The following is a 12,209-nucleotide window of genomic DNA, read 5'->3' on the forward strand; positions in this document are numbered from 1 at the left end:
TCATGTTTGTGATGGGGACATCTTATAATCCACGATAATCTCCCCAGGATCTTTTATTTTGTTACAAATGGATAATCTTTCCTGGATAAATTAATAAATGCTAAAATTTTACAGATTAATACAGACACACCTTCAGATATGAATAATTTAACCTAGTACACTCCAAATCCTGAGTCTATCTTTGTATTCCGAAGTGACTTTTATTTCAGGTGAAATGAATAGTTTGTTGGCACACCCTGTTTTGTTTTGTTTTTTGTCTTTTTGTTTATTTTTTTTTCTTTTCCAGGCTTTGTCAAGCAATTTCTTTCAAAGTTCTTCCACATTTTCTATATGTCCAGGAATTTTAAATCTTTCCAGATACAATCAATGATTTCTATTTCCATTAGCTCTCTGAGATGATTTTCCTTGTTCCTAAGGGGTCATCTCTTCTGCCTTTAAAACATCACCCATCTTTGCTTCTTACGACTTTTACAGATAAATTCAATGTAAAGCAGGAAAGAGTACATCTTCATAGCTAGACCTTGAAGTTCCCCAGGCCGCAGTCTGCACTTCGTTCTTTGCTGTGTGTCCTCCTCACCCTGACCTGACTGCCATCGTGCACAGATTAAAAACTTCTTGAAATGATATTGAATTCTTAGGATATAGATCATTGTTTTTCTGTTACCTAGACGTAGTCTGGAAATTTACATGAAGACCAGGAGATACTACTACCTTTTAAAACATGGTTATATTTTAAAGATTTTCATGTTCTCTCAGAAGACATATTTAAGACTTCAAATAGGAAATAAACTTTCAGCACCCCTACAATTACCCATGACAATGTTATAAAAATGGAGAGTCAACTTTTCAAAATCAGGGATGCTATTTACCTTAACCATTCCTCCCACTTAGTTATTCTAACGCAGCTAATTGGCAGAAATTATAAGTTCCCTTTCTCTCATTTTTATTCTCTGGAGAGATGTTACAATTGGGTTTCATGTCTTAACTCTGGCGGTTTGACAGCTGTTACCACCCTCTTCAATCACCGTGGAAAATGCGGTGCCTTACCTCGAAGAAATCTAAAGGTGTGAAGAAGATTGGAAAGAGTGATCATTTTCTCTGCCTTCCTTGGGTGTTTTTGTTACCCAGAAGTGTTTCCATCAGTCCTCTGAGCTAAATGAAATTATGAGAACTATGCCCAAGCCTGTCGATATTTCATTTTCTCATTGCATCAAATGTGTGGCACTGGTGTGACAGAATCCTGTTTCTTACACGTCAGTGATTTCTCTGTGGTGCTATGAGCAAAGCAAAAGAAAACTTGATAATGTGTTTATTAACTTCTAGAAATTCTCTCTCACCCTTCACCTCGCACAAATCAGAGAGCGTGGTATTTCATCCTTATCGTGGCTGAATTGTTTTCAATGACAGTAAATAAACCGAATTGCCATAGCCAGGCTCCTTCGTGGCTGAGAGGTCACCTCTGACCCGAAGATGCCCAGACTCACACAATCTTTGCTTTTGTAAAGTCCTTCCCTTAAGTGTGATGAGCTTATAGGACTCCAAGTTACTATAGTTAAGCTGTGCCTATGTGATCTGTGAGATATTATGTTTTTCATCAGTCCTTAAGAGTATAGTTTAAAAATACTGCACCCTATAAAATCTAAGTGTATTCAAGCAATAGGTAGCTTTGGTTGCAATGGCACTTTACTAGGTACCGTGTTCTCTCTGGATTGATTAACATTAAAAGTGTTCCTTTATTGGTTTCCAAGGACACATACAAACTAAGCCGTCTAAAGAGACTACTTTCGACTTTTTATCGTTGCTATGACTTGAAGCATAGCAAGAAAGAATGAGAGACATAAAAAAAGGAAAACAGAAGCAAGCAAATAAATAAGGTCAGACAAGATCCTACTCATTGTGCGAAGCTGGTTCTCTCTACAATAAATAATACTTTGAAGTGCTAGTTTCTATCATAACATAATGTGGCAAAGTTGCCGCATGGAAAAGGAAACCCAAAATCCAGTTAGGCTGCTGATAATGAGCTGCCCCCACAGTGTGCTTCAGTAGTGATTCCTGAAATCTCCTGATTTTAGGAAGACTCCTGTCTGCCTGAAAGTTTTTGAGATAAGATTTCAACCCATTTTGGCCAATCCAAGAAGTTCACTTGCTAGGCCTTAGGGACCAAATTGTTTAGGTTTTATAGGAAACTCCAAAATTCTTCCAAAGGGAACGTTCCATTTTATTCTAGGACTAGCAAGAAATAAGAACTTTGTTCCACATGATTGTCAACATTTGTTCTTTCAGTGTTCTATATTAACTATTCTGATGTGCATGTGGTAATATCCTTTTGTTCTTTTTTTCTTTTTTTTTTTTTCGAAACAGGGTTTCTCTGTATAGTCCTGGCTGTCCTGGAACTCACTTTGTAGACCAGGCTGGTCTCGAACTCAGAAATCCACCTGTCTCTGCCTCCTCCTTTTGTTCTTTATAGTTAATTTCACTAATGACATGGTATGAAACACCTTCTCCGCAGACACTATTGCATATGCCAGCAAGATTTTGCTGAAAGTACCCTGATATAGATAGCTGTCTCTTGTGAGGCTATGCCAGTGCCTGGCAAATACAGAAGTGGATGCTCACAGTCATCTATTGGATGGAACACAGGGCCTCCAAATGGAGGAGCTAGAGAAAGTACCCAAGGAGTTGAAGGGGTCTGCAACCCTATAGGTGGAACAACAATATCAACTAACCAGTGCCCCCAGAGCTCGTGTCTCTAGCTGCATATGTAGCAGAAGATGACCTAGTTGGCCATCATTGGGAAAAGAGGCCCCTTGATCTTGCAAACTTTATATGCCCCAATACAGGGGAACGCCAGGGCCAAGAAGTGGGAGTGGGTGGGTAGAGGAGCAGGGCAGGAGGAGGGTAGAGGGGACTTTTGGGATAGCATTTGAAATGTAAATGAAGAAAACATCTAATAAAAAATTGAAAAAACACCTTTTCAAATGTTTAATTGCATTCATCTGTCATTAGTGTAGTGTTTTATCTCTGACCTATTATTTGAGTATTACTTTTTTATCATTGAGTTTCAAGAATCTTCTGCATATTTTGTCATATGTGTTGTTTACAAATATATTAATCTGAGGAACATTTCACTCTGTTGACCATGTAACTCATAAGCAAAAGTTGCATTATGTCTTGTGTTTGAATAAGCCTGACTTATGTGTGTGTGTGTGTGTGTGTGTGTGTGTGTGTGTGTGTGTGTGTGTGTCTTAGTTCTATAAATCCAAGTTTGTTAGGATGGGTCATAGTGTGAACTATGAGATAGTCTCCTGGGTCCTGGTCATCATTCTCAGGTCAAACGCAAACCATCAAGAATATTATTAGTAGCCATCTTTACACTTTGGCTATCTTACCAGTCCTAATTATCCTTTTAAATTGTCCACAATATGATAACAGAATTTTTTATTCTTTTTTGTTGTTGTTGTTGTTGTAGTTTCTAGAATATAATGCATCACTGTACAAATCAGGCATATATTCTTGGGTCACACATCTGAAATGTTTCTGTGTTGTTGCATTACATATTGATCTGCCTCAATCAGATATGAGGTATGTTCGAGGTGATGTACTGACAATAGTGGTTTAGCTTTTAAAGTGGGTGAGTAAGCTTTGGAATTTTGTTTTGAATATTAAATAGCATAGACTCAAGTTCATTCTGTGATAACATAATTCTCACTCGTACCTCCAAAGGCTTTCCTCTGTGAAAGGGTGATAAGTGAGCAAGCCAGATGAGATTGTGCCTGGTAGTGGCTCATGTTTGAGAACTCCATTTACCTTGCATGTGAAGCTGTGTATATAGAATTTATAGAAGCTGGTATGTTCAGTGCATATTAATGACTTTCTGTTGATCTCACCAGAGTACACATACAAATGATAAGCAAAACAAACCCTATCATTTTCTGACAAAGTTCAGTATATCACAATACAAAGTGTAGTGCCTTTCATAGACTGTATAAATGTACCCATAAATTAAATAAGAAATAAGAAAAAGTCTAAGAAAGATATCCACTAAGCAAAATCTTTTAGCCTTCATTGAAATTAAAATTTAATTCCTTCAATAGGAATGAGCCATATCTAAAAAAATTATGTACACTAATAGAAAAACTGAAATGGTCTTTGCAGTCCCAAAAGATAACTTCCTTTAATAAAAAATATTTTTAATAAAATATAATTATATCATTTTCTCTACTTTTCTCTCTCCAACATTTCTCCTGGACCTCCCACTTGATCCCTTAGGCATCATGGCCTGTTTTTACTTTTGTTTATTTTTTTTTCATACATATGGTGTGTGTGTGTGTGTCTGTGCATTTTTGCATATGTGTATCTGTGTGTCTGTATGTATGTGTTTTTTTTAGTACAATGTATTGGCCATTGAATGGGTATCAGCTTGTCTGCTGAATATTGTAATTTGTTTCATTTATACCTTACAGAGAAATATAAAAGGATGTTTGCCATCGTTCTCATTTTATATAGGCACAGACTGGAACTCTGAGAGGTTAATCCAATGAGCCCATCAAAGCTTTAGTATTAGATCTGGCGTCACTGATGTGTTCCCCCTAATACATTATATTTTTCTGGCCAAATGTTCTATGAATATGATTGGCAAAAAAAAATGACTCAAGTATTTCCTTTTAAAGAAGAGAAAGCAACACAGGTACAAAGTCACAAAATCAGAAATGAAAATCCATAAGTCCTTTTATTCTTTCAGATTTATTCTTGAGCTCAATACATAGCATAGGTATACAAGTCACCTTTCTCCAAAGTGTCACCCACTGCTGTATCCTATAATGTCTCATTCCTTCCTCCCTCCCTTTTTCTCTCCCTCTCTCCTCTCCTTCCCTCTGTGTTTGTGTATATGTATGTTTGAGTGTGAGAGAGAGAAAGAGAAAGAGAAATTTGTTGGAGTACTCTTTTGTACTTTACTTCCCATAATGGTCTGACAGTATTCCTGAGTGCCTGCTCTAAGAGCTGAGGTTCTGGAAGGCAGTGCCCTCCACCTGCCAGTGACTAAGGGTTTTCTGACAACTGTTTTTTCATGAAATATTCATGAGGGTTGCTCTGAAAACAATTTTAAAATTGCAACAATGAGATTTTTTTCATATTTGGATTATTCTTAACAGTCCTTCACCACTCAAACCCTCATTTCATTAATTAAAATTTTCAGTAAGAACTAATCATTATACTAGAATAGGGGATGGAATAGGATTGGGAATATGTAAAGTGTATGTGGATTTCCCTCTAGTATTCCCAAATCCTTGGCTTTTGGCTTCAGATTTCAAAGTTTAGTTATTGCATACTTGCTTTGTTTGAACTTCTTATGATTGCATAAGAACAAAATGAAATATTAGATGCACAGGGATATAACATGTGCGGATGATTCCTGATCCACTCTTATGTAATTCATCAGTAGGAGCGGCTTTTTATGATTTCCTTTTACCCGAGGCAGTGTCATGTACTGGCTGCGTTCTCCACGGGTTCTGTCTAATCTTGTTCACTAGTCCTAACATTAAATTCATAAAATTGGTTTTATTTTGGACTAAAAGGAGACTGTTCTGATTCCAGTGTACCGAAAAGTTCTTTCCAAAGACCTGATTCACAGCATGTCACAGAGTTTTTCCAACTAGACCCAAAATCAGAGCTGATAAAATATATTTTAGAAAATAGATACATGAAAAATATTTTTAAAGACCTATATCAATGGAAATGTTTTTAGAGTAAGATAGACTTTCATGATGTCAAGTAAGACAATGATTTTTCCCAAACATAGAGTCAGAAATTTGGACTTGAGATGTCTATTGTACATTGGTTCTTTCCATTTGCCAATAAGTGTAATTGAGAATCCAGAATTGGATCTCACTTTCCAAAGATGAGATGGAACAAGGCTCATTCCTGTTGTTTATAATTATCTACAAAGAAGAAAAAAGAAATACATAAGCTATAAGACATCAAGAATTATCTGATAAGTGCTACAAAGTACTGTGGGAACAGTGACTAACTGCCTAGAGACTTCACGAAGGATCTAAGAAAGAGTAGCATTTAAGCTCAGTACAATACAACGTGTGGGAGTGTACCAGAATTTTCTTAAATGGGAAAGGGCATCCCCAGATAGAAAAGACAACATGTTCACACAAGTGAGGACGTAGGAGAACTCAGCATCCTGGAGACAATGTGAAAATTAGAACAAGTCTTTTTGAAAAAGGGTTTTGCAGATTGTGTCAAGATCTGTACAAACAGATACATCTTCAGCATAGTAATCCCACTATGGGGTTTGGTCCTGAGAAACACAGAAAAAAAATCCTTTGTAGTGGCAGAAATACAAAATAAAAATTAGCTTATTTTCTAAAATATATGAAATAGCTGTGTAGATTGCAGTACAGTTCTATTGATCAAATTCTATTGCCAGGGGAATAGTAATGAGTGTTCTAAATGAAGTTTAATGCATATGTATGGTATTGTATATAAAATGTTATCCTATTAACTTATACAGCAAAGCTTTGTTATTGTGACTATTTTTTAAATTATCTATTTCAACATATAGATAAGATGAAAAACTCAAACAGCAAATTAAAACATCTGTAACTGTCATAAAATGTTTTGTCAAAGTGGTAAAACTGTGACTGATTTATTTTATCTAATGTAACTTGTTGTGGTCTTATTTGGTCACTTACTCAAGATGTGATTTTTTGAGTGGATGTAGGTTTATAGGTTGCAGAAGTCTGATAGAACCACTGTTAGAAGAGATAAAGGAACTGATCGTATACCAACCCCAGTTTTCAATTTTTAAAGAAATCATTTGAGAATCCATAAATGGCATCATTAAAGTAGTAATATTTTAGTAACTTCGTCTGTACAGTTGAGCACATTGAAAACTGGCCCAACTGATGTATGTCAGTTGTATGTCGGGGACATGAATACACCTCAGAATAAGGAACAAAACAAGCTACCCGAGAACCACCTGGAACATGTGTTAAGTATGCCGTTTTTAATCTCATCCTTAAAGTTATAATTTCAAGGTAAATTATAAGGTTTTACAGGTCATTGTGCCCTTCTTTCCATGGTTTATTAATGTGCCTGAATTAGATTTACAGTCTGTGTTCTTTTCTCCTTTCACACTTTCCCTTTTATTCTTTGTTTCCTTATTTCATTTATTTCTCCTGTATTTCTGATAAACTTAGCCACAGACTATAGCTTTAGTGATCGATGTTTTTCCCAATAAACCCTTAAAAATCCCTGGCCAGTGACTGTTTCTGGGGAAACAGCATCGTTCTACTCACTGTCTCACTACATCCTGAAAGGATCAGTTCCTTAACAACTTGTCATTCCAGCCTTGGGGTTTAGATCAAAGTGAACAATTAGTCATCCACATACAGAAGTAAGGAAACAGATAGGATGCCAGGTAGTTCAGAAATGTCAAACATGAGGCAACAAAGGACAGCATGAATGCTAAAGAGACAATGCCTCAAAACACACATTACCCTCTCACCGGAGCCTAGAAGCCACCTTGGATGCTCTCTGTATAAGGAAGTCTTGTTTCAGTCTATGAATAACTTTTGTGCACAAAACAGGCCAATGATTCCTTTCTGTGTGAACTTATTTTCAAACATCTGTGGAAGTTCTGATACCACAACAATCAGTGCTGAGTCCTGAAAGCCATCCTAAGAAAGCCTCTTTGTACCAATGAATTCCTAGTACCTTATAATGTCCCATCCTGGGAATCTACACGGGTCTGTTTTCTATTTGCAGCAATAATATAAGAAGCACTGCAGCCAAGATCACGTGTAGCTCACTACACATATATCTATAAAGGTCCTGTGTGCATGAATCCTTCCTTTTCCAGAATGCACCCAACTAAAGCAAACTGTACTTTCTAAAAACCAGTTCTGGGTAAGGATCATTCACTGGATGGCCGTACATTGTACACATTTATTTTCTATTCTCCTGTGAAATCTCCCAGACATCCACATTGTTGGATAGTGTCCCTACTACTTTTATTTTTCAATAATCTTAGGCACAGTAGAATTTTTGTGATAGAGCTGTAGAAATGCTTTAATGGATAAAGGCACTTTTTGCCAAGCCTGACAACCTGAGGTCAGTCACTGAAATCCACATGGAAGAAGGTGAGAATTGACTCCTGATTCCTGCAAGATATCCTCTGACCACTACATGCATGCTGTGAGACACCTACATACATATACCACATAACACACACACACACACACACACACACACACACACACACACACACACATGTCTGAGTGTTTACAAAGGTTTTCAGAGGTTTTCTGAAGAATGGTGAGTCATGGTCGTAGGGTTCTTTCTTTTCTAACAGACAAGACTTAAGAGTAGTCTACTTCAGAAAGTCTCTATGGAAGTTTCTAGGAATTCAGATACTCAGGTTTCTTCACACTTCTTAAGAAACTTTGAAAATAACTATTCTAGAGCACAGAAGTTAGATCTAATCTGAAAATAATTTATATGTTACATATTTTCAAGACTGCAAATGTCACTTAATCACAGTAAGCCTCAATGCCTGATTATTTAAAAATAATATAGTAGTTGTTATGACATCAGTAAAAGTTATAAAGTCAGTCTTTATTATTATTTTTATTTTTGCAATTTTAATATAATTACATCATTTTTCCTTCCCTCCTTGCTCTCTATCAAATTCAAGGCCTTTCTTTTTATTAATTATTACTGCATACACATATGAGTATGTTATATATATTCCTAAACATAAAAACAGCCTCTTCAGTGTGTATTTATGAGCAAGGTTGACCTTGTATTTTTGCTTCTTAAATGTCCTAGGGCTGGGAGATGGCTCAGTCAGTAAAAATGCCTGCTGCTAAAGCATGAGACCCTGACTTTGAATCTCCAGCAAGCGTGTAAACACCCAGCATTGCAGCTTGTGCCTGCAGCCCCAGAACTGAAGACAAAAAGGAAGAGAGATCATCAGCCAGCCAGTGTAGTCAAAACATGCTCCATGTTCAGTCAGCCAAGCAACTCTGTTCCCAAATTGAAAGTGAAAATGATCAAGGAAGACATCCAGTGTCAATCTCTGGCCTCACATATGTATGTGTGCTCCCATACACATGCACATAAGCCACACGTACACACACACATAAAACATATTACCTAGAGAAATAATCAGTGTAAAAATAAAGTATAAAAGTCAAGAATAGAGAGGAAGGAAGCTTAAGTCTGAAGAATTTTACTCACTAAGGTGCCCCTAAAGCACACTTATAGATGTTAAGTTAGTAGGTAATAGGTTTAATGAGCATTTATTCATCAAACAAGCATTGCCCCTGTAAGGGAGGAAAGGAAGCCAAAACTAATATCTACTGTGATCTTCCCACCAGCTCTATTTTCCCATCTCATAAAAATGAAAAGGTTCCAAAATAATTGCCTCCATAATCTTGTCTCTCAACTGGAGTTTGCTTCCTGACATATGTCTTTTAAAAAGTCATCCATGCATCCCACTTCTCATTCATGATGACTGTAGTGTGTCAATTTACAATTAGAAAAATCTTCTCCAACTACTCATATTCTTCTAAAAAGAAAATAATTGGGAATTAGGCATAGCAGGGCATAATGGTAGTCCCTGAACTCAGAAAGCAGAAACAGGAAGACTTTAGCATTGGAAGCCAGCATGGGAGCACAGTGAGTTCCATGACCACCTGAGCTACAGATCTCCCCATACATCCCAAGCCCCGCCGAAGTAAAAATAAATAAATAAATAAATAAATAAATAAATAAATAAATAAATAAATAAAAATAAAAAGGAAAACAAGTGCTGAAACATATCATTTTGTGTTTCCTATCCTACAGATACTTATTTGAGTATTTGGGTGTTCTCTGTTCTCAAAAGCAGCAGTTTTCAGTGTCTTAGTTTTTTATGTGTCGGTGGATGGGGATTTGTGGATGGCGAGGGCAGATGGAGGGCTTGCCCTATATCTTACTTGACATCAGTTTCTCTATGTCCTCTAAATAGCACTCTGATTAATAGTTGTTAGCTTTTAAAATTATTTATAACTACACCCTGTATTTATTGGGATTAGAACATGTCATGAAACATGTGTGGAGCTCAGAGAACAACTTGGAAGACTCCATTTTCCAACATGTGGGTCATCAGGCTCAGTAGCAAGTGCCTTTATCTACAGATCAATGTGGCATGTATGTGCATGATTCTGTGTCTGTTTAAATGATCATGAAACTTACCAACATTGTTTTATCCATACCCTGAGATGTTTAAAATGCCACTAGCATATAATTTAGATATTCAAACTATTCAAACGTTGAAAGACAATTTGATATGTACAAGAAGGGGCTTAACTATTTGAACTACAGGAGCTGAGGGAGTTATGGAAATCTGCCATTTTGAAAAGAATTCTGAAAAGCCTTTTTGCCCTGACCTTGTCATGATACCCACAGGACTTGAGCTTCCCTTTACAACTGTTATCCTTTTAGCATTCTATTCTCAGAAAAGGAGGTGGCAGGAAGACAGAAGGAGACACCTATAGACTTTATTCCTACAACTTGTTCCTATGATCAAGAGCTCTAATGTGACTTGAAGGTACTGTCATTACCAAATAGCTCTGTAAGTGAGACCTACTTTACTGATCATGATCACTCAGGCTGTAACACCCTCCTGCACTGACTGTGACCATGTCAGACTTTAACACCCCATTGTGTTAACTATGACCATTTCAGGTTGTAATATCCTGCAGCAGTAACCACAACCGTTCCAGGTTGTAACACATTGCTGCACTGACCCTGATCATTTCAGGCTCTAATACTCTGCCGCAGTGGCCGTGATCACTTCAGGCTGTAGCGCCCTGTTGCATTAACTGTGACCATTCCAGACTCTAACACCCTGCTGCACTGACTGTGACCATTTCAGGTTTTAACAGCCCTACTACAGACCATGACCATTTCAGGCTGTATTGTCCTGTAGCACTAACTATGACCATTTCAGCTGTAACACCCCACTACATGGACCATATCAGGCTGTAATGCCCTGCTGCAATGATCATGGCCACTTTAGGCTTGACAAAGAACAGGAATTGATATGACATGCATGGAAGCGAAACAAGAATTAACCTGAAGCTGGTCTTGAGAAATCAGTTTTCTGGAATCTTGTGTGTGGATTCAAAGATTCTGTGGGGTGTAAGGATAAGAACTACAAGCATTATTGTTTTCTTCAGAATGGAATGTTACCTTGTCTTTCAAGCAATAGTAATATCTTCAATTGCAATTCAAGGTTATCTCTGCTTCTTGATGCTGGTTGCATCCAGCTAGAAGCTAAGATTAAACTGGTTAACTTAATGTTCTGGGTGAACAGACAAAACACTTATTTTACATCCTTGGCATTTCTATCTATGAGAATCAGAGATGCTTTCAGTTAACTGCCATTATATTTCATGGCTGTTAGTCCATGTACTTCCATTTAGATCTGGAGATGAAAAGTTAGAATTGAAGTGGGCTGTGAAGCCCTTCAGACTGTCAGAACTGTATCTAACAGATGCCTCCCCCTGCATGCCTGCCCCTTTCCTTTGCATAAAATAAGAGCCACATTACTCCTTCCTCTCTCTCCTTTTCCATCAATATTTTCTCTCAAAATATCTACAAGTCATGTTTCTGGAAACTTAAGTGAACACAGGTTGTCATTATTTTATTTAGGTCATTATCTTTAAATTACAAAATAAATAATATATACAGTTGATGGAAGTGTGAAGAATGGAACCTGATGAAACTATATCTCATTTTCCATTTTAATTCAGTCTCCTTTCTGAGATAAACCTCTTTTATCTGATATTTTATGTCTTTGTGAAAATATGCCTGTATACCGTGTGTGTGTGTGTGTGTGTGTGTGTGTGTGTGTGAGTGTGTGAGCAGGGTGTGTGCCTAGATTTTACATTTTGAGTCTTCTATTTCAAATGCCAACATATCTTAGGAATATATTCATCCAAGCATAAATGAATTTATAAAGTTATATTTTTACAGATTTGCAGAGTAGTGTTGTTCTTGTGAGTTTGGTTCATCATGAATCTCTCCTCTTAGTTCACCATCAGAACGTACAAATAGTTAACTATGACCTGTGTGTGTGTGTGTGTGTGTGTGTGTGTGTGTGTGTGTGTGTGTGCTGTATTCCTATTTCTGCATGGTAGCAGATGTTACTA

The 12,209-nt window shown here is 37.0% G+C and overlaps 1 protein-coding gene across 44 annotated transcripts in view; it reads left to right on the forward strand.

The window, feature by feature from the left end:
- Nucleotides 1–12,209, forward strand: part of Nrxn1 (neurexin 1) — a 1,038,549-nt gene that overhangs the window by 973,503 nt on the left and 52,837 nt on the right. The gene's annotated exons all lie outside the window — the stretch shown is intronic.

The sequence above is a fragment of the Mus caroli genome, unplaced genomic scaffold, assembly GCF_978045245.1.
Source record: "Mus caroli unplaced genomic scaffold, Mus_caroli_1 scaffold_18, whole genome shotgun sequence".
Classification (NCBI taxonomy): domain Eukaryota; kingdom Metazoa; phylum Chordata; class Mammalia; order Rodentia; family Muridae; genus Mus; species Mus caroli.